The sequence below is a fragment of the Lactuca virosa genome, chromosome 3 (genome assembly GCF_052849685.1).
Source record: "Lactuca virosa cultivar CGN04683 chromosome 3, Lactuca_virosa_CGN04683_v6, whole genome shotgun sequence".
Taxonomy (NCBI): Eukaryota; Viridiplantae; Streptophyta; class Magnoliopsida; order Asterales; family Asteraceae; genus Lactuca; species Lactuca virosa.
Window position 1 is genome coordinate 296765607 of NC_136428.1, and position 25131 is coordinate 296790737.

A 25131-nucleotide genomic window follows, 5' to 3' on the forward strand; every position below is an offset into this window, starting at 1 on the left:
TAGAACCTATACTTTATTGAAATCATCAGTAATTAAAGTTACATATTTGTATATTATTAGAGTTCAAATAAATTAATGACGCTGATACTGGTCCACAAGTTCTTGCATAGTTTTTATTAAAATGTATTTTTGATATTCAAAACCAATGTTTTAAAAAATCTAGATTTTAGTTGAATCGATTTAATGATAGTTTTTCAGGTAAGTGAGAAAAAAGTTGAGGTTTTATCAAACAAACGATGTACGATAAAAAAAAATCTGAAGGATGTGAAAAATATCATGTAAAATACCTTATTTGTGTTTGTTTTTATTCAATTAAACCCAATCATTTAGATTCAATTTAATTATTTTAACCGGTTTAACTGGGTTTTATAAAACCGGTGACTCGTTCCGGTCCAAAATAGAAATAAACCGGTCAAAACGATTTGACTACCCTTTTCAAACAAGTTTTAGAAACATTGTTTACGACAGCAAACAACTTTTTTTTTTTTTTTTTTTTGAAAGAACGTAAACTACTAGTTTTACTTAAATTATGCATGAACTCGAATAATATGATATTCATGTTACTTTTTTCCATAAAAATTGAAACACCTTGTTGAGCATCCCATAAGAAGGATAAATATTCACAAATTTTTATATAAAATTTGCATCAATCTTAGTTTACAAGATTCTTATAATTTTGCTAAATAGTGGTCCTTTCAAGTATTTGACGTGTATTTATGATGTGTTTGACAAAATAGCTGGTAGTTAGTAGCTTAAAGTTCGAAGTTAGGAGCTGGTATCTGATGGTCGGAAGCTATAGTTTTTATTTTCTAAAAGAGTATTTGGCAAAAATAGTTGGAATATTTTAAATTTTGTAAAATTACATAAAATGATAACTTTTATATATATATATATATATATATATATATATATATATATATATATATATATATATATATATATATATATATATATAACACTAAAGGCAATTCTGAAAAAGTTTTTTCTTAAATGTTACGGAGTAGTATACGAAGTAACATTTATATTTGTATATTTTTGTTGAAAATAAAAACTAGAAGATCTTACTCCGTAAAACTTTTTGTTTAAATTTAGATTTTTTTGTTAAATCTAAAAGTTAAAAAGCTCCTAAAATGTGCTTCAACCACGACTTTAAATTTTATTTCTATTGCACGTCAAAATCAATGATTAAGCTTTTTTATAGAGAGACACGCCTTTAAAACATATAAATTATATAAAAATAATTATTCTTTAATTCGTTAAATAATATTTTATAATTTTAAAATTATTGACGGCAGAGTCAATTGTTTTACAAATTAGCACATGATTATAATTTTTATTCTTTATGCAGTTTTGAGATGCTTGAAGCTTTGGAAAACTTTAAGGGCAATGAAGAAGGACTATACTACTATTATTTTTTTAACACTCTACTTTTCTGCTTGTTTGTTCTTCACATATATTGGTGGGTGCTAATTTATCGGTCGCTCCGTAAACAAATCCAAGATAGAGGCAAAGTTAGTGAAGACATTCGTTCTGGTAAGTTACTTTAAGCTCCTAATTTTGTTATTATATGTAATTGCAAATACTGGATGGTCCCACACTTACATAATGCATGTTGCTACACCTTCAACCAGAGGATGTGTATAGGAAACATCTTTCACATGTCACGTCATCTTTTTCCTTATATTTTTTTCTCTCATCAAAAAGCAGAAAATTGTCATCTTTCACTACCTTTCACTACATTTTTTTTATTTTTTTTAAATATATTTTATACAAATATTATACTCATTTTGTATGAAATTAAAAACCATGAATTTTGATATATATTTTTTATAATTTTTTAATAGGTATATAATTTAATAAATACTAACAAAAAAAATCTAAACATTCAGAGGAGGAGAGAGAATGAGGGAAGCATTCCCCTCACCCCCTTACACCATCTTTCCCGCACCCTCCGTGTAGTGTCCCACGGTGCGAATTCGGTTCCCGCATTAACTTCCCGCTACACTCCGTGTAGCCTTACGCCATCTTGAATGAATATACTATAAGATTAAAGTTTAAGAAAATGTTAACATAATCATAGTGATTATGAAAGAATATATGTTAAGATTATTTTTGAAGAATTTGACTTGGGATTAATAGTTTTAATTTGACACTTTGAATTTATAAATTAAAGTACCATCAATCATTTTTATGTGATTAATTTCATATATTAATAAATAAACAATATTAAAAATTTCTTATGTAGATATAAGAATAAAGAAAATAATCCATGGTGTAAATAGTATTGGTCTGGTCAAAAATTTATCTTTTAGGTTTATTGCTTTTTCTACGGAAACAACGAATAAATTATATAAAAAGACTCACACCTAGCAAAGAGCTAGATGAGGTAAAAAAAACTAGGTATATAAGAAAGTGTGTAACAAAATATAGAAATGCGAACAACACCAATCACTCCACCTATATGTATTATATTTTTCCCTATGTTTGCACCAGATATACACCATTAAAATTACATCATCCGCTACAATGGCAAGAAAATGAATTACCTTGTTGTAAATCTTGTCGTTTCTCACCTTCTAAATAGGCCATAAGAGACCATAAATTATCAAAACAATAATCTTGCGTTTTTAGGGTAATTTCCCCGACCAGCAACAAACTTAAGTATGTCAGCAACATTGATAAACTGTCTTTGAGGAATTCCACATCACCGAAATGTCCAATTGATTACAGTTTTTGCAAAAGGGAACCTAACAAGCACGTGATCAACAGTTTGATCGTATGTGTCGCAAAGATGACAGTTTGTTGCTGACAACTAAACAACTCTTTTTCGTTAGTATGTTTGCAACTAGGATACGACCCAACATTGACTTCCATATGATGCATAACACTTTCAAGGGGCCAATATTTGTCCCTTGAATCAAATCTCCATCCCTTATGGTAATTCTTAAGATCAATAGCTTTTTTGGCTTCCTCCACCTTGAATTTACCATGTAACGTTCCGAATTTCAAGGCAAAATTTTCATTGATATTTATTAAATATATCAGAGTACTATTACATTGTGCGGAAACATGTTACGACTGCGTGTGTGTACAGTTGACCCTTGCCCTTCTCATGAATCACTGAAGTACCTGGAAAACTTTTTTATTCAACTGGGTAAGCATGAAGCTTAGTGAGTTCCCCAAGATACCATATACCACAATACATATACATGCATTCAAAAAGACCCCACCCCCAAACTACATAATGGGCTCTGCCCCTCTACCTAATGGGCCCTGCTTAACTACTTAATGGGTCCCACCCAAGATACATAATGGGGCCCGCCCAAACTACAACACGGGACCCACCTGACATATATAACGATACATAGAGACTACACATTGCGTTCTACTGATAAAGGAACATAGAAGCTATATTATTGACTCTGTTTTGCTAACTATTATGTCCTAACATACATGGATATATATTGTAACACATGATATAGTGAGATAACTCACTTTGACAGTTACTCCGACAATTGATATCCATTTGGGTGATCCTACTGCTTATCCAACTGACGAGTAATGTGCCTAACAAGTATTAACCTATAATACTATGACTTATTAATATTTATGACAATCTGGTAATTAAAGTTAGATCTTTCATTAATCCCAATGAATACTGAGAGTTCTATCAAATAAGGATCAGCCAAGCCGGACAGTTGGGAGGCAGGATCATTTCGGCATATAGCCTTTTTGAAATGCAACAACCAAGCCAATGTGACCATTCTAGACATCTCTCCTATAAGTAGATTAATCAACATTATAACTAGAATTACTGATAAATCTTATTTATATATCCATAACAACGAGTATGAATATAAATATAATTTACACTAAAAGTGTAGCTTAACTTACTGGGATCCTAGTGAAAACTGGGATTTGCGCTGGCATAACTTCAATACCGAGCACTTATAATTCCCAAGCCCTCTGATGCTCGAGAGCTTCACTACAAATAAAACTTTCTAAACTTCTGAAAAACTCCAAAAATCAGACTTAAAGAACCAGAGAGAATGTGAGAATTGGTATGAGGAATAAGGGGATGAAAGCACCAAATTATAAGCAATATCAGGATGTGCGCCGCACACATGGTCTAGAGCGTGCCGCACACTTGGTCGAGGGTGTTGATGTGGCATCGTTTGGGTGGTGACACGTGTCTCGATCTTGTGATATGTTAGAGCAGCGCCGCACACCGTGTTGGCGTGCGTGTTTGGGCACAAATTTTTATAAATCTGTAAAAATATGTATCTTCTTCATAAGAGCTCCGTTTTCGACGTTCTTTATATCCACACGTAGCTATCGACGAGATATACAACTTTCGTTTAGACTCTGTCTGCTAATTCTCATTTTATTATTAAAGCTATATTTTTAATAGGCTTAGCTTATACTATTAAAATCCGTACAAAAATCATAACTCTCTCATATGAATTTTGTTCTCGACTGTCTTTATACCTATGGAATCATATGGACGAGATCTTCAACTCTTGTTTAGATTTTTTTTTCTAACAATCGACCGATTTCTATTTCGGTTTCTGTGTCGTACACTGTTGCGCTAAAACTTCTGAAAAATCATAACTTCCTCTAATGAAGTCAGATTAAGACGTTATCTATACGCACGCTCTCGGTTTTGCGATTACTACAACTTTCATCAGAATATTTATCCTAAATAGTCTTCTATCAACGATGTCTACTTACGTAACTGGTTGTTTATTGTATAAGGCGAAAATGGGGTGTTACATACCATTTAAGTTAAGCATGCATTTAAATTCATCACTTCTCTGCAAGAAATAAAAAACAAAAATGCACATAATTGAGTTAAGTGCATGAAGCTCCTGTTGCACCGAGACTGTATTACGGATAAACTTCCATGCCCACAAGATACCCGAATCATATATCAATTCCAAGATGTGGCAAGATTTGAGCAATTCTAAGGAGAAATGTTCAGGAAATTTGGCTTGTAATATGAATGGTCCAACCCATTTTTCTTTCCATAGTAGAGTGTCATCCCTAGAAATAATAAATTGCTGAAATATGTCATATGAGGGAATGCCAATGTTGTTGAGATTTTCAAGAGATTTGATAATGTTTAACCACACGCCAGGTAACAATTTTTTTGTTGAAGCATCCCATGGTTTTTTGTCTAAGTTATGCAACCTATTGATAACCTTGCACCATAAAGAGCATTTTTTTTCCTAACGTAGACACCATAACCATTTTAGTAGTAATGCCAAGTTTTGACCTTTAAGTGATCCGACTCCTAATCCTCCGTCTTTCTTTTGAGCTAGCACTTTGTACCAAAAGACACAATTGATTTATTACTTTTGCTAGAGCCACGCCACATAAATCTTCTTCTTATTTTCTTAAGTTCGTCAATGATACAAACAAGATCTTTAAAGATCAAAAAGTAATAAGTAGGAAGACTTCCAAGAACCGCTTTTATTAATTTCAACCTTCCTCCAAATGAGATAGAGTTTGCCTTCCAAGAAGATAATTTGTATTGAAACCGCTAAATAATAGGTTTCCAATTAATCTTTCGAGTCAAATTTGCACCCACCGGAACTACAAGGTAAGTGAATGGGATTGAATCAACCGAGCAACTAAGGGAAGAAGACCACCTTTTTGTTTCATTTCCGTTAACACAAATACCTAGGACTTTTGATTTATGAAAATTTACTTTTAGGACCGATGAGGTTGTAAACATCTTAAGATACAGGCCATGTTTTTTATATTACTCTGGGACCAATCACCAACAAATATTGCATCGCCGGCATAGAATAAATGTGAGATTACATGACCATTATTTGGAACCATAATTCCATGAAAAATAGACTTGCTACTAGCAGATTTCATAGAAGTATTCAAACCCTCCATCACAAAATTGAATAAGAATGGGGAGAGGGGGTCACCGTGTCACACCCCCAAAGCAGGATGGCGAAAACGTCCGGAGGTGGATGACTTTCATGTATTGTATCATAACAATTGAGTAATAGTAAAGAAAGCAAACATAACCATCATATATATAATTGAAAAGTTACATCATTGTAAGTGTTACATGTTTTAAAAGTCAATTACAATATGATGACAAAAGATTTGTTTGACGCCTTAGCGTCACATCCTCAAAAGCTGTTGGTTACCTGTTTTACTGATTTCCTGATAATACAAGTTGTTTGAAAAAGTGTCAACAATTAAGTTGTTGAGTTCATAAGAGTTTGTATAAATAATTGTAAGCCTTTCCGTATAAAATAATCGTGTTTGTTTCCAGAAAATTCGATATTTTCCATAAAATGAGTTGTAGTCTTAAATGTTCCAAGACCGAAATGAACAAGTGTTTTCCATACCTAAAAATAGTAATATGTAGTTTTATTCGTATATAAAACCGTTTGAAGTAATGTGTTTTCGTGTAAAATAGACTTATCGTCGTTTCCCCTTGTGAGTTCTCATAACCGTGCTAAAAATGAATTGTCTGCCTCGACGTAAAACAATTATATGTAAAATTATTCCCCTTTTTCCAGGATAATATTGAAAATGCCGTAAAACAATTATATATGTACTTTATATAATCACACCCTTTGCTCAACGGGTTACAAAGGTGGTAGAGTTTCGTAAACAATATTTATATAGTTTAAAGAAATGAACGTTTTGTACTCAAAATATATACAATGATATATATATATTTATAAGAATAATGTAGTGTATTTTTGTAACCGTTTTTCATATCTTTACGTTTTTATCAAAACGTTGTATGTAAAAATATACGAGTTTGATAGTAAAGTCGTTTCACGTATTTATCACTTTTCGTAAAAATAGTAAACAAACGTATTTAAATGATTACGTTATAAAGTAAATTCTCTTGTGTGTTACTTTTATTCCCCCCCCCCCCTAAAACATAGAAAAAGTCTTAAAAAATGTAGGGGTATAAACTCACCTTATATGTGTTCTTGGCTAGATAACGAGGTAAAAACGATGATCTTCGAGTTAGAACACGTGAAGGTAGTCGTATCATAATGGTTTTAAACACATAATTACATGTGTAAATGAGAGTATATATCAAAGAAAGTGTTGAATAAACACTAGATTATATACGAGATACTTACAACAAATCTCTTGGAAATCAAATTGAAAGCTAAACTTTGAAAGGTTTGGACTTGATCTTGAGAAATAAGGGCTTGATATTGGGAGAATTATAGGTTTGATTTTGAGAGAATAAGTGGTGATATGTTTAACTGTGAAGATGTTGAAGGAGTCCTAAATCATGTTTATATAGGAAGGAAAAGATAAGGTGAAGTGATGTTTACATTGGTAAATGTAATTATCTCATTGAGAAGCTAATCCACCAATCAAGTGGAACCATTTGACCACCTTTTGGGTAATTTCGGCCACACTATGACCGAAATCACTTTTATTTCGGTTTGATATCACCCAAGGAAGGGTGATTTCAGTCTTAATGTCATCCACAAAAGAGATTTCTGTTGGGTTTTGAGCATTCTAACACTCCTAAGGTGTACATGCAACCCTAAATACCTTGGATCTATGTTTTCTCTATTATACATGCAAATATCAATTTTCCAAGGTATTACCCTAACTAGCATACAATCATATGTACTAGGATAACAAAACTAGATAGAATACATACCTCTTTGTTGTAGCTTGATTCCATGGAGCTTAAGAGCCTAGTGCCCCAAGTGTGATACCTCAAATGGTTCACACAACATCATCAACATTTGGAATAACCATGAGAAGAGATACTTGACTCTTAGAAATCGGCTTGCCCTCTTGTGTATGCACTAGTGCCAATTTCACCAACCAATGGGGTCTTTATATAGTGTGCACATTAAGGTTACACCATGTAACTCATGACTTTACCCATTCCTTATGCTCCATGGATTTTAACCTCTATGGAGTATCCATGGATCACTCCATGGGTTTAGCCCAACATAAGGAATCATGGATCATAAGCCCACATATATAAGAATCAATGATTTACACAATCAATCCCCATATATTTAATTAGTCTATTTTAATCACTAAATTAATTCCAAATTAATTCTTGATCAATACTAATTAATTCATATGATTTCATATTAATATATTAGAACTTATAATATATTAATATGTCACAAATATCCTATTCTCACAAAAGGTCTATCCAAATTGTTCCGATGCCATGCAACCCAAATGGACCATGCCGGGTCGGGTCAAGTATATACCAATTATAGTTATGGACTTAGACACTAATCCAATAGTCTCACACTTGGATAAGTCTAATAACTATTATTGCAAGTATGACTCCAACCTGACCAGCAATCGTAGCTCTTAAAAGCTGCTGTCGAACTCTGAACAAATCACTGACGCGTCCATTAGATAAGTGATCATATATTCCTCCATTCTAGATATCATATGGACTGAGACATGGATTATAATCATTCTCTCTGTCCATTTGTTGTTTCCCGATTTCTGATTTATGACGACCGACTAATTGAACAAATCAAATCAGTCCAGGCTTGGCCAAGCACTTCAGGGTGTCATCACTAAATCATCGAGGGGCCCACAGATATCGCTTTTATCCCTTTAAGGGTAAAAGGAATGGATAAACTTTGACTCATATGCTTGTACTAACTACTTGTTTAATCATACACAAAGGCACGTTTTATAACATCGAGTTACCAATGCATTTTCGTGCAATCAATGTATAACCAACTCATAGGAAACAACTCATATCTCTAGGTTTGAAGAATATAAGATATTATCGTCTCATGATCACTCGTGATAAAATCCATGAAGTGAGTCAAATGAGCGTGGTTTAATCCAATACTCGGAACTTATGAGCACTCATGAATGTTGTAGCAACTCTTGCTATGTCCACTACCTTGGACATCTACAAACCAGCTTCATGACAATCTTGCCTTAATACCTACTTCCAACGTATTATCGACTGTGGATGGTTTGAACAACTTAGTCATTCAGGAAGAATGACCTAGTTATTATGGAAGTCAAAACATTCAAAATGAAACACAAGAATAATACTAATCCTATATGGCCCCAACACTTTGAGAGTAAATAAAACACCTTTTATCTAAGCACCATATTGATTACTCATTATTCATTGTATAATGTTTCGATTTATCAAATTAATACTTGAATTAAAACAATAGTCATGCCATGCTCCAAGCATTCACACTATGTTTGTCCAAACAATAGCTATGTCATACTCCAAGTATGCACACTATGTTTGTCTTATGATCCTTACTTTATGAACATATCAATTGACAATATTTTAATGATGCTCATTTCACAATCCCAATCCTTATTGTAAATGTAAGAATACCAAACTCTTTCCATTTACTATAATCTATTAGATTCTAAACTTATATGCAATGATTCCCTTGTAATGATTATGCCCAAGTCACAAAGACTTGACAACAAACATTACAAAGTATTCCAATGGAAATCAATTCCATGGAACCGACGTCTCACATTCAAAGTACATTCCTTTAAACACCCTTCTTGCATTAAGTTCTCTAATCTTACACAGATTCAAAGAATAACTTCCACCTATGGAGACAATTCCATACTCCCATTTTGACTATCACTTCTGAACAAGAGTTGCCTCCTTTCAGAATATGTCAATATGGTCCTATCTCTATACTTCCAATTGTCCATGAGCAACCAATCTTTGGCAAACCTCAGATTGTCCTCGACAATTGCTTAATCATCATCCCCCCGTTAAAGGGAATTTCGTCCCGAAATTAGCATTCTGAGTGGGACTTCGAGGGTTGGGGAAAAGATGTGGGTATTTTTGTTTCATCTGGTCTTCTCGTTCCCAGGTGTATTCAGGTCTTCACTTGGTGTTCTAATAGATCTTCACTATTAGTATATGACTTTGTTTTGTTCTTTTGATTTCCCTATCCATGATTTCCACTGGCTCTTCGATGAAGTTGAGACTCTCATTTACCTCGATTTCATCGAGTGGGATTACAAGGGTCTCGTCGGATAGACACTTCTTTAGATTGGATACATGGAAGGTGGGGTGTACGTTGTTGAGTTCCTGTGGTAGTTGGACTTTGTAAGCTACCGAGCCGATTCTAGCAAGGATCTCGAATGGTCCGATATACCGTGGATTTAGTTTTCCACGTTTTCCAAAACGTATCATTCCCTTCCAAGGTGAGACTTTTAACAGAACGCGTTCACCAACCTGGAACTCCAAGGGTTTGCGTCTCTTATCTGCATAGCTCTTTTTCCGGTCCCTAGATGCTTTAAGCCGTTCACGGATTTGAACAATTTCTACGTAGTTTCTCGTATTATCTCGGGGCTGGTGAGAGTGCTGTCAGGAACTTGCCTCTTTGCTAGCTGTGTGCCACCCACTTTAGCCCAACACAGAGGTGATTTGCACTTGCGTCCGTAGAGGGCTTCGAATTGCGCGACCTTGATGCTAGTGTGATAGCTGTTATTGTACGAGAATTCGATGAGTGGTAAATGGGTATCCCAAGCTTTACCAAAGTCTATCACACAGGCTCTCAACATGTCCTCCAGCGTCTGTATGATTCTTTCGATTTCCTGTCAGTTTGGGGATGGTACGTTGTACTCATGTCGAGCTTGGTTCCGAAGGATTTTTGTAGTGACTGCCAGAACCGCGAGGTGAATCTACTATCTCTGTCAGAGATGATGGATATTGGTACACCATGTAATCACACGATCTCTTTGATGTAGGTTCTGGTTAGCTTCTCCATCTTGTCGGTTTCTTTTATTGGCAGGAAGTGTGCAGATTTGGTCAACCTGTCAACGATCACCCAGATGGTGTCGAGTCCACCTGTCGTCTTGGGTAACTTGGTGATGAAGTCCATGGTTATCCGCTCCCACTTCTACTCGGGTATTTCTGGTTGTTGTAGTAAACCCGAGGGCTTTTGGTATTCTACCTTGACCTTGGTGCAAGTCAGGCATTTGCCCACATAGGTAGCGATTTCTGCCTTCATGTGTGGCCACCAATAAAATTTCTTGAGGTCCAGGTACATCTTGTCTGAACCGGGATGAACGGGGTACTTGGTCTTGTGAGCCTCGTTCTTGACAACGTCTCTATACCCACCAAACTTCGCTGTCCAGATCCGATTCATGAGATAACGAGCTCCGTCACCCTTGACCTCCAGATTTTTATCCATTCCTCTCAAGGATTCACCTGTGACATTTTCAGGTTTCAAGGCTTGCAGTTGGGCCTCTTTGATCTGTGTGGATAGGTTTGAGTGGATAGTTATGGTCAACGACTTTACTCGACGACCTGAGTATTCTTTTCGGCTGAGGGCATCTGCTACTACGTTGGCCTTTTTTGGATGATAACGAATTTAACATTCGTAATCGTTTAGTAGCTCCAACGATCGTCGTTGCCTCATGTTGAGTTCCTTTTGATCAAAGATATGTTGGAGACCTTTATAGTCTGTGAAGATTGTGCATTTGGTGCCGTAAAGGTAGTTCCTCCAAATCTTCAGGGCAAACACCACTTCTCCCAGTTCGAGGTCATGCGTGGTGTAGTTAGCTTCGTGAGTCTTAAGTTGTCTCGAGGCATAGGCGATGACCTTTCCTCGTTGCATAAGCACACATCCCAAACCTTGCTTGGATGCGTCACAGTAGACCACAAAGTCTTCGGTTCCTTCGAGAAGAGACAAGATCGGGGCGCTGCATAAGGCTTGCTTTAGTGTGTGGAAGGCAACCTCCTGTTTATCTTCCCAGTTGAAGGTCACTCCTTTTTCTTTCAAGGTAGTGAGTGGCTTAGCGATCTTGGAGAAGTTATGTATGAATCTTCTGTAGTAGCCAACAAGGCCTAAGAACTGGCGGATCTTCGTCGGTGTTCTTGGTGCTTTCCAGTTCTTAATTGCCTTGATTTTGGAGGGGTCCACATGTATTCCCTCTTTGCTGACCAATTAACCTAAGAAGTCCACCTCTCGGATCCCAAATTCACATTTGGAAAACATGGCATATAGCTTTTCCGTCCTCAATGTCTCTAGGACTTGTCGTAGATGTTGAATGTGCTCTTCCTTACTTCGTGAATAGATCAATATGTCATCGATGAACACTATCACGAATTTATCTAAGTAAGGTCGGAATACCCGATTCATCAGGTCCATGAACACAGGTACTGCATTCGTTAATCCGAAGGGCATCACCACGAACTCGTAGTGACCATAGCGAGTCTGAAACGCCGTTTTGGAAACATTTTCCTCCTGGACCCGCTGTTGGTGGTAACCCTACCTGAGATCAATTTTTAAGAAGTAGCATGCTCCCTGAAGTTGGTCAAATAGGTCATTGATTCGGGGTAGGGTATATCGGTTTTTGATAGTGAGTTTGTTCAACTCACGATAGTCAATGCACATGCGAAAAGATCTGTATTTCTTCTTAACGAACAAAACTGGTGCTCCCCATGGTGAGAAGCTTGGTCGGATAAATCCTTTGTTCAGTAGTTCGTTTAGTTGACTGGATAATTCCTGCATTTCGGCTGGAGCCAATCGGTATGGGGACTTGGCTATGGGGGTGGCTCCAGGAATTAAGTCGATTCTGAACTCGACTTGTCGCAAAGGAGGTATTCCCGGAAGGTCTTCTGGGAATACATCGGGAAAGTTATAGACTTATGGAATATCCTTGATATCCTTTACCTCCTTCTTCTTGTCAACAACGTGTGCTAGGAATGCATGGTACTTCTTGCGCAGATAGGTCTGAGCCTTGATGCATGAGATGATTTTGAGACTTGTGCTAGGTTTGTCACTGTAGATGACGAGGGTCTCGTTATTTGGTATGTTGAGTTGGACGACTTTTTCGTAACACAAGATATCGACGTGGTGAGGACTTAACCAATCCATACCAATGATAACTTCGAAACTCCTTATTGTAACCGACATTAAATCGATTTGAAAGGAATGATTGTTTAGAGTTAGATTGTACCCTATGTACACGTCTTTAGTGATTTCAGTTTTAACATTTGACATTTCAACTGTGAATATTTCGTTGAGTGATTGTGGTTTTTGGTTGAGTATGAGTTTAAATTTGTGGCTCACGAAAACTTCTCTCCGCACCATTATCGAAGAGTAAGCATGCATATGAGTTATTAAGAAGGAACGTACCGGTAACCACCGTGGGATCCTTCAGGGCTTCCTCGTGTCCTAATGTCAGAACTCTTCCTGTACCCCCAACATTCCTGTTGTTGGCCTTTGGGCATTCCCTTCTGAAATGCCTTGTTTCCCTGCACCCGTAGCATGTTCGGCTCACTCTGGTATTTGTGGTTGGGATGGCCTGATGGGCTGGCTCCTTACAGAAACGGACAATGTGTCCTTTCTTATTGCAATTTGTGCAATGCATTTCCCGACAAGATCCAACATGGTGGAAGTTGCACTTGTTACATTTGGGTAGGGATCCAACATATTGCTTTGTTGGTGCTAGGGGGTCGGGATAGTGACAGTGTGGGCTACCACTATTTGTTGTTTCTTGGCGGGTTCTTGCGTTGATTTGCCCTTCCTCTTGTTCCAGGGTCTTCTTTTGTTGTCACTCCCTTTTGCTTGTTCGGGAATGGCCGTCATAAAGCCCTGGCGGACTCCATGATCTACAAGCGTTCGTGCCAAGCGTTTGGCACTATCAAAGGTGGAGGGGTTTGAAGATACCACATTTCCTTGGATCTGGGGGGATAGTACCCAGATGTAACGCTCCACCTTTTTTCTTTCCAGGGTGACCATCCCAGGACAAAGCACTGCCAAGTCACTGAACCTTGTGGTATATGCTGCTATATTGGAACCCTCCATTGTGAGGTTCCAGAGTTCTTGCTCCAGTTTTTGTATTTCGCCCCTTGGGTAATACTCTGCCAACCTCATGATTTTTAGGTCCTCCCAACTCAAAGTGTTGGCCACATGGAGTGTTAATTATTTGACCTGACCGTTCCACCAGGAGAGGGCCCCGTCGGTGAATGTGCATGCTGCGGATTTGACTTTACTCTCTTCCGGACAAACACATATTTCAAATACTGACTCAGTCTTTTCGAAACACCTTGTCATGGCGATGACGCCTCCGTCGCCATAGAATGCTTTGGGTTTGCAGTTCGAGAAGTCCTTATAGGAGCATCCTCTCGATCGGCCATGGTTGTCACCTTGGTTAGAACTATTAGTACCAATTCCAGCCCTATTGGTACCGTTGGAGCTAATCTGTGCTATGGCAGCCGTTACAATGGCTGTTACAGCAGCTTAAAAGACAGCAGTATCCATCGGTGGTGGTGCTGGTGGTGGCGTTGTTGTGTTGTTGTAACGCCTGTTAGATTTGTGCGATGACATTTTTCTGCCATAAAGTTTAAAGATGAAACTATGATGAGTTTTCAATAGTGGTTACAAGTCGGGTGTTATTGAACTGAATTATTTTAGTTCTATGCGTTTTATGTTATGACTTTAGTGTATTTTGTAAGCGATTCGTGATGGAAATCTACCATAGTTAATTAAATGATTACAATCAATTTATGAATTTATTAGTGACTCCCCAATGAAATAAAATGCATGTCAATTTCATTGATATATTTTAGTACATAATACTGGGAAAATTTGGACTTCTAAGCAGGCCTACAATACATTAATGTACGAGAAAATTTTGACAGCATATCGACCCCTTGAATAGTCTAATCATTTATTCGTAGGGTTGTACTTACATACGGAAAGAAAAACACCTAATCTATAACAAAACATGAGTAGTATAGGAAACTACTCGTGGCGGTTGGTCTTCTGTGAGCCATGAGATGAAGTCATGAAGGTCTACATCTCCTTCACTCGGTGCTCGGCCTCAAATACACGCCTCTCCATTATGGTTTGACGTTCCCGATATTCTCTCATCTCATCTCGAGTCGCGGTAACTTCCCTCTGAAGGGCCTCGGTATGATCTCGTGTTCGATCATGATCTTCATCCAGATGACGAAGATGGACTGATGTGACCTCGGTGTTGGCGCCAACCTCCCTGATATGGTTAGTGGATGCCCTTGCCTGTTCACCCTGGTGAGCGATGCGACAAATTATGACATGGAGAGCCCTGTCTGCTGAACCCCCTCTATCGAGGTTGTAGAAACCTCGTTCCATACCATAGGGTGGGTGTTGGCCCTGTTCTTGGCTCCATCTTCTTAAATCTACTGCCCATCGAGGCGTCGGACCATGGAAGTTCCGTCTGGGGTTTTGGGCGACGTGCGGTGGATTGTAAACTTCTGGTTCTAAGTCGGTGTCTTCCTCGACGTCTCCTCTTCTTCTTCCGAAATCTCTTCAGAATCCTCCACTGGATCTCCCACGATCCAGCCGACGTTTCCCTGGTTAAGGGGGGTAGGGATCTCCGGGTAGGTGGAATCCTGCCATAGAGTCTATTCGAGAATAGGGGTAAGAGGTACATAAAGAATCTAAGTGTGTGGTTTTATCGTATCACAAAATACTCCTGTAGTATTTTAAGTTTAGAGATTCTTTGTATGGTTTGTTGGTAAGTTTAGACTTGTCGTTCACTATGACCATTCCTCGGCATACGTTAGTCACATCCTGGATAAATATAGTTGATCAGGCTATATTCATCCCGGATCTGATTACATACCCCGGGGCTTACTCGTAGTGTTCAACTTATCTTAATACTTTTTGTTTTGTTACTGTTATGACACCGAACTAGAAAGTATGATTGTACTTATACTTTTATAAAAATATCATAATATTTTAAAGTATACTTGTACGAAAATGTTACGTCAGAGAGTTTTAGTCCCATTGTATTTATAGTTTGTATAACCTATGTGGTTTGATATACTTAGTTCACTATAAACAATGCTCTGATACCAATCTGTCACACCCCCAAACCAGGATGGCGGAAACATCCGGGGGTAGATGACTTTCATGTATTGTATCATAACAATTGAGTAATCGTAAAGAAAGAAAACATAACCATCATATATATAATTGAAAAGTTACATCATTGTAAGTGTTACATCTTTCAAAAGTCAATTGCAATATGATGAAAAAAATATTTGTTTGACGCCTTAGCGTCCCATCCTCAAAAGCTATTGGTTACCTGTTTTACTGATTCCCTGAGAATACAAGTTGTTTGAAAAAGTGTCAACAATTAAGTTGGTGAGTTCATTAGAGTTTGTATGAATAATTGTAAGCCTTTCCGTATAAATTAATCGTGTTTGTTTCCAGAAAATCCGATATTTTTCATAAAATGAGTTGTAGTCTTAAATGTTCCGAGACCGAAATGTACAAGTGTTTTCCATACCTAAAAATAGTAATATGTAGTTTTATTCGTATATAAAACCGTTTGAAGTAATGTGTTTTCGTGTAAAATAGACGTATCGTCGTTTCCCCTTGTGAGTTCTCATAACCGTGCTAAAAATGAATTGTCTGCCTCGACGTTCTTCAGACGTCGAAACGTTTATGACATTTCTCACCCCTAACATGTCGCTCTGACTGTAGCTAACAGTCAAGGTGTGCGATCATCAGTCCTGTATAGATCTATACACAAGTATCACACTCTCTTATGGGATATTCCGGTTATAAAACAAGACTTTCGTGTATACCTCAGTTAGGTATGATGAAGACAATGTATCACAAATCTATTCAACAAGTGTACGTGTTTTTGTAATGAAAACGTTTGTATATGTAAAATTATCCCATTTTTTCTAGGATAATATCGAAAATGCCGTAAAACAATTATATATGTACTTTATATAATTACACCCTTTGCTCAACTGGTTACAAAAGTGGTAAAGTTTCGTAAACTGTATTTATATAGTTTAAAGAAATGAACGTTTTGTACTCAATATATATATATATATATATATATATATATAAGAATAATGTAGTGTATTTTGTAACCGTTTTTCATATCTTTACGTATTTATCAAAACATTGTATGTAAAAATATACGAGTTTGGTAGTAAAGTCGTTTCACGTATTTATCACTTTTCGTAAAAATAGTAAACAAACGTATTTAAATGATTACGTTTTAACGTAAATTTTCTTGTGTGTTACTTGTATTCCCTCCTAAAACATAGAAAACGTCTTGAAAAATGTAAGGGTATAAACTCACATTATATGCGTTCTTGGCTAGATAACGAGGTAAAAACGATGATCTTCGAGTTAGAACATTTGAAGGTAGCCGTATCCTAATGGTTTTAAACATATAATGACATGTGTAAATGAGAGGATATATCAAAGAAAGTGTTGAATAAACACGAGATTATATACGAGATACTTACAACAAATCTCTTCGAAATTAAATTGAAAGCTAAACTTTGAAAGGTTTGGACTTGATCTTGAGAAATAAGGCTTGATCTTGAGAGAATTATGGGTTTGATTTTGAGAGAATAAGTGGTGAAATGTTTAACTGTGAAGATGTTGCAGGAGTCCTAAATCGTGTTTATATAGGAAGGAAAAGATAAGGTAAAGTGATGTTTACAATGGTAAATGTAATTATCTCATTGGGAAGTTAATCCACCAATCAAGTGGCACCATTTGACCACCTTTTGGGTGATTTCGGCCACACTATGACCGAAATCACTTTGATTTCGGTTTGGTATCACCCAAGGAAGGGTGATTTCGATCTTAATGTCATCCACAAAAGAGATTTCGGTCATAGGCTTTGAGATTTCAGCCATATCATGAGATCATGGCCCTACAAAACCGAAAACCCTTGGTTTTTTATTCCAAAAACCGAAATCTCTTTAGTAATATTTAATTTCATGCTTTTAAATTTATCCATTTGATTTGTGTTGACTTGTTTTATCTTGTGTTATCTGATGCGGCCTTATGTTAATTGTGTTGACTTTCAAAGTTCATTTCTACATGGTTTTCAATTTATATATTTATATATATATATATATATATATATATATATATATATATATATATATATATACTTATACAAATGATACCTTTTGGCTATAGATGATCCATTGCAACAAGATTAAGATGTGGTTTCACTTATACATAATACATCTTTAGAGTTTGCTCGACCCCAACTTTGCTAGTGGTCACACACCGTGTCTGACACCCTTAGTTATCGAGAACTTTAGAGTAGGTATGCCGTTAACTAGTACTGAGGCTCGAGCAGAAGTGAGACACCCCCGAATCCATGATCTCCATCCCCAAACCCATTTGCTCCATTATTAAGTCTAGAAAACCCCATTTAATGTAGTCAAATGCTTTCTCGAAGTCGACTTTAAGAAGAAACATCCTTTTCCTGACCTTTTTAGCCCAAGTGCAAAGTTCGTTGATGATGAGCGGCCCCTCAAGAATATTTCTCCCGTCTATGTTTGCTGATTGAACCTCGCCAATAACATTCCCGATCACTTTCTTAAGTCTTAAGGCGAGAGCCTTAGCTATTATTTCTTCCGTCTATGTTTGTTGATTGAACCTCGCCAATAACGTTCCCAGTCACTTTTTTAAGTCTTAAGGCAAGAGGCTTGGGTATTATTTTGTAAAAGTACCCAATGAGACTAATGGGTCACTAATCACCTAATGTGAGAGGATCTTTGATCTTTGGGACTAATATGATGAAATTAGAAATCCCAGTAGGATTTCAGATACATCTTCAACATCACAATGATGCTTCCAATAGGCGTTATATTCAAATCTACTACTTAGACAAGGTGGTTCAGAAACATGGCCTTCAATAATATACAATTTCTGATCTTTCTTGAGAATGACTCTCAAGACATGAAGCCAACCATCGAAATTCTATACATCGAATGTTATTATTTCTTATAGATCAGCAAGAGAAATACGATGTATAGTAATGCGAGTGGATTTTGTTTTCATCTATAAAATTTTAATAAAATTTTATTTAGTATTTTCAATATTTAAATATTAAATAATTAATACCCTTTAAGTTTCTAAAAAATTAATCATCAAATTCTGGGATCCAAGTTGCAAAACAAATAAATGGTTAGGTATCCTTTATCCCATTTATTTAATTCAACTAGGTAGATAGCGATTAACAATTTTATTCTAACATATACTTCCTAACGTTATGGGATCGCTTACAACTTATGTTGATAGACATGTTTGATCTCATCTATGCCTCAAACTTCTTTTTCTTAGGTGACCTTTATCATAAAAGATTTCCGATCAAATCATTTGGTTTGAGTAACATGTTTAATCGGCCTATCACTTGCTTATAGAAATCACGAATACAACTCGACTATCAAAAGATAACACTAGCGGTTAGCTGATCTTTATCCCAATATCTTATACAAGTAACGTGCGAGTGTTGTCAAAATGAATGACATAGACTTACGTTTTAATAAGGGTTCTTTTAATGTTTTTATAATTCTAGTTTAAAACATATGATATAATGGCTATTGAATGCATCCAATAAGCTATGGTATATTTTAGCAAAGTCACATTTTATAGAAATGCTTATTTTATAAAATCCAATTAATTATAATTGACGCAATCAAATTTTAAATTTAATATCTTGTATTAAGATTTGACGTTTGAGCGCTAAAGAAATATTTATAAACATTTTAATAAAACCTATCTTTCATTATAAGCTTTGAAGTTTGATAGGTTTTTAAAATCTCAATTTTAAACTTATAAAATTTAATCATCAAAATTTGCAGTGATTAAGGTTTTTATAACAAAAAAAAAAGTTTTTGTTTTAGAACCACAATTTGTTACATTTTATGTATATAAAAATTTGTCTAGAATTTAAAATTATATTTTACAAATATGCATAATACATAAACATAAAACAAGCGTCAAAAAACATAAAATATGTGTGCATAAACCAACCATAAACTAATGACATCTTGTAACACATCACAATAATGCCATGACAAAAATTCCAACTCCATTCCCACGAGACATAAGAGACAAAATCTTCTGATGATGTGTTCATCCTCCTACTTGCTTAAACACTTGTAGAAAATTCATAAAATAATTTTATAAACTTTATAAAACTTTAATAAAACTTGGTGCATGAACTTTTGATCTTTAAAATGGCCACCATTTTCATTATTGTTACATTTTTATAAACATAAACTATTCTAACAATCGATTACTCAAAAAACAAACAAAATGAAAAATATCTATTTAATTATTACATACCATATGAATAAATAAATATTACACCCAATTTAACAAATCAACACAAGTAACATCATAAATGGTCCATGACTAGTTTATGCACATCACATATATATATATATATATATATATATATATATATATATATATATATATATATATATATATATATATATATATAATCTACAAAATAACACTTTGTTTTTCTAAGAAAACTTTTATGACTAAAAAGATGCATGTAAACTTCTAGTCATAAAAATAAAAATTATAAACATATTAAAGCTTTCACAGAAAATATGTATGAAATTTTCTTACAAAAAAAACAATCATGTTTTCCAAAAACAAAGATTATACCAAATAATATAATGACGTAACCAATGTTGCAAAAATGGCTCTGATACCGATTGTTGAGTTTTATTCAAAAATTGGTTTCTCAAAGCACTAGAAACGACAACGAAAGCTTTAAAATTGTAAATAAACTTAAAAAAAATTAACCAACCAAGGGCCATTTTAGAAACATGGAAAGATTATAACCACCATAGGAAGAACATAATACAACCATTGAAGTCTTTGATTCCTCTTGGTTGGTTGGAATTTGATGAATAATGTAGAGTAGAACCCCACGTTAGAAGAAACGCCAAAATATATCAATATGATATGAATTCTAGTCCTTCTTGTAATAATACGAAAACGCTTAAGCTTTAAGTTAAAACCCAAGTAATCACTTTAAGAAAGATGCAAGTATCAATTTCTTGTTTTATGATATTAATTCCATAAGAGACAAAACAAGAGAGAGTATGAAGAGGGATAGAGAATTCATATTTATCTAGCCAAAAGTGTTGGAAAACAAAACAAGTTACGAACTTCAAACAAGTGTAAAAACAAACTTCGAGGAAACTCGAGGAAATAAAACTTCTGAAAAACGTAAACCAAATGAACAAAATATCTAATATGTTTCGGTCAAGCTGACCTACATCCACTAACGGGTTTCTAGCCCAACTGTATCAGGTGTTGCCATCCTTTCTTGAGTTTGAGGGTTCAAATCTTATCATGGACATAGGTGGAATTAAGGAGTAGCTTAGGAGTAGAATAGACTTTCGTTTAAAAAAAGTGACCTATGTCCATCGGTGTATGAGAGAGAGAGAGAGAGAGAGAAAGAGAGAGAGAGAGAGAGAGAGGATTTTATTAACTTTCATGAACTATTACAAACACTCAATGTTGTATCACACTCTAAGCTCTCACTGAATACTAAACTAGCAATTTAAAATGATGGGGATATGAGCTTATTTATAGGAAGACATGGGAAACCCTAAATCTGATAGGAAAAGCCCATCCATAACTATCCTATGGAAGGGGTGCCTTAATTTCCAACCAATCAGAAATTCCATGCGGACGCTTCTAGAACCTTCAACTTTATACACATCAACTATACACATGATGAAGCATCATGAACAATGATGGTGCATCATGTGCCCTATTTATAAGTTATGGTCCCAAAAATGGGCCCTATTTATAAGTTATTATCACAAAAATTTCCAACTTATTTATTAATACAATTGTAAAGCTTTCAATTCGGGCATTACAACTATTACAAATAAACCATAGTAAAGTTCACATGTTGTTTCTGTCATGGAAACTATATCCATATTTTATCCAGTGACTCTCCGCTACCGGTAACAACATAGCCTTCTATGTTTAATTTCATTACCTAGAATACATGGCATTTAACAAAAATACGTGGGAAAAACATTGTCCGGTGAGCTACATGGGTTAAGACACAAAATTAACATCAAAATCATTCAACCAAACTGTCCTTTTACATGCATTTATAAACATAATGCATGACTTGTTATGCATGTCCTCGCTCAATACAATTATTCTGCTGAGTTTAATGTCCATAAGGACCGCTCCAAATCCGGATGAGCTACAACAAGTGACTTAATAACACCCTAATTGGGTTGGTCACTGCATGTGACAAATAAACGCCCAAATTGGGTTGGTCACAAAATGTGACAACTAGAGCTAAACTTTACCACGATACAATTCATCTAGGAAAAGCACCACAATTAGTCCTCACGTGGACCCCTTACACAATGTTGGTCCGTACATGGACCCTTTGGGCAACACCCGTCCCTAAATAGACCCCTTGGGAAATATTGATTTCCGCACGGTCCCTTTAGGCAACATTGGTCCCCACGCAGACCCCTTAGGTAACATTGGTCCTAATGCAAACCACTTGGACAATATTGGTCCCCACATGGACCCCTTGGGTAAGCCTAAAATTACGTTTTAGTATGCAACTCTCTTGTATGATGCATGATCACCGTTGTTATTTTACTTACTCAATCACACACAAATGACATGTTCAAACATAACTATTATAAATTTTTATAGTAATAATTCAAAACATTTCACAACTGTGAATCACAACTTATTAATACTTTTCAATCATCTACGTAACAAATCATAACCCGTTAACCATTACTCGTGAAAAATTAATATGTTAGACAACATTTGTCTTTCGAAACCTTTTACTTACTCTTTTAGAAAAAGAGTTCATTTATTCGCTAGCTAATAATTAATACTTTTCAAACAAGAAACATTCCCAAATGATTTCCAAATATTTAACATAAATCTTTACTAATATTTCATGTAACCCGGAGGGAAAATCCACATGTACCCACCTAGCGGGTTAGTGCAAACTAACTTCCATTCCAGCCTCTAGTCTTGCGTTATCTCTTAACTCAATCGCTTGTCCTAACATCTTTTGAAAATATACTAAGTTCCTTAGAACTTATCTCAATATATTATGAGCTTATTTATTATATCTACTCTAGTGACAATTTGTCTGGTCACTAACAGAACTTGGTAAGCATTTATTACCAAATCACTATGGTCCATAAAATTATTACTAAATGGCTTAATCCTATAAGCTAATAGTCCAGTCTCACCGATCCGACAGTTATGTAAACTAGGGTCTACACCCTCATTTTCCAAATCAATAATTCCATCATGAAAACCCTCTATCAATCTTACCGATTAGTTCAAAACAACACCACAACACCACATTACGAAATTTAAATACTATATCAGGTTTCATCAACCCTTCCCAATCCAAATATATGTAACTACAATTATGTATTAACGAATAAAAGACATACCTTACCTCATATAATAATTGTACCGTCTCTAACAGATCTCACGACTTTCGTCTCTAGGTTGTAATTGATACTCACAGACTCTGTCTCCATCTTACCAAAGTAACTAACGAAAAGACATTTCGAGCTATTTATAGGGTCCAAAACAGGAATTATTTGTTGCACCCCTGTCATGTGCGTGCCGTTCCCCTGATGGTGGACTGTCATGTACCATATTCATGCACCACGTGTCCTATGTCTCAGGATGGTCTATGTGCCTTGTTTTGTAATCAGACATGTTGCGTTTTGGTCAACTTTGACATTTTCTTGACTTTATTGAATAACATTCTACTTTCTCGCTTATCTTTCCTCTATAAAGTATAAGAAATACTCAAATTTGCGGGTCGTTAAAAACTGATTTGTATTTGAAAAACATTTTTGTTCTCGCCTATCCTTAAAGCTAAATTGGCCTTATCAATCTGATGTAGTTAGGTCAAATTTTGGTTTTAATTACCCACTTAGAGTGTGGATATGTGTCTTAATGAATTTCGAACTTACTGTAAGAACCAATAGGAGTCCATTATTTAGATATGAAATGATCAAACACATCCTATCATTGTCTCTGATACACATATCACATACCTTAGCGGTGCTCCTCCATCTTAGTGGACTTTTGCCATCCTCCTATGTTTAATCCCTCGAGCTCCCATCAAGGACGTTTAATCCCGAAGCTCCCATGAAGGTAAACATTATTTTCGCCATTTTCAATGAAAATGATCATATCTATTTATCCCGAAAATAACATCATATTTTTTATTTTCAAGACGTTCTTCGTGAAATCTAGAAGATCATATTCATGACCTTGTGATTCGTACCTTCCTAGCTTTAGTCCCACGGGTCCCTTAAGCTTCTCTCAACTCATTAGGGAGCATAACGCTATAATTTTCTGCCCATTAAATTTCCCCTTAAGTTCTTATCTAGTGATGTCAACAATCAGGTAGGATTTCAAATGGATGGTTTATGAAATATCCTTGGAATTGTGATTTAAGGTATAGGAGATATCGAAAATCCCCATAATATATATATATATATATATATATATATATATATATATATATATATATATATATATATATATATATATATATATATATATATATATATATAATATGTGGTTCATCTAGAGAAAAAAAAATGATTGAGTGGATTTGATCATTAAGGAGTGAACATCAAATTAATTTCGTTAGTGGAAATAAACCCAAATCGAAGATTTCCCAAGCATTCCCTTGAAATAATTATAAGATTCTTTTGAATTCGATTACATGGCTATTAAAGTGAGATGTAAATCTAATGGTGTATTCTGTATTTGCTATCCAAACAATTTAAATAGCATTCTTAGTCATTTAAAGTTGTTCCTTTGTAGTTGTCATTAGCTCATGGATGGGTATTAGTAGGGCTGTAAACGAACCGAACGAACACGAACGGGGCTTGTTCATGTTCGTTCGTTTAAGTTAGCCGAACAAATAAACGAACACGAACAGATAAACGAATGAGTTTTGTTGTTCATGTTCGTTCGTTTAAAAATTTACATTGTTCATGTTCGTTCGTTTATGTTCGTGAACATGCTAAACGAACATAAACAAACGAACATAAATGAATAAAGATAAAAAAACATAATTGAAGATATAACATAAATGAACATATAATACACTAATGTAATCAAACAAAATTAGGCATATGTGAACATAAAATGAACTTATATGAACGAACGTCAACAAACAACATAAACGAACGTTCACGAACATAATTGAACAAACGAGACCATTGTTCATGTTCGTTTGTTTAACTAAACGAACGATAATTTGTGTTCATGTTCGTTCGTTTATGAAATAAATGAACAT

At 35.4% G+C, this 25131-nt stretch overlaps 1 pseudogene across 1 annotated transcript in view; it reads left to right on the forward strand.

The window, feature by feature from the left end:
- The window catches only part of LOC145163009 (ceramide synthase 1 LOH3-like), a 41921-nt pseudogene that overhangs the window by 12519 nt on the left and 4271 nt on the right, over positions 1 to 25131 (forward strand). Inside the window, exon 5 of the transcript XR_013739503.1 lies at positions 1349 to 1533. The product of XR_013739503.1 is annotated as a ceramide synthase 1 LOH3-like (transcript). The remainder of the gene's footprint in view (positions 1 to 1348; positions 1534 to 25131) is intronic.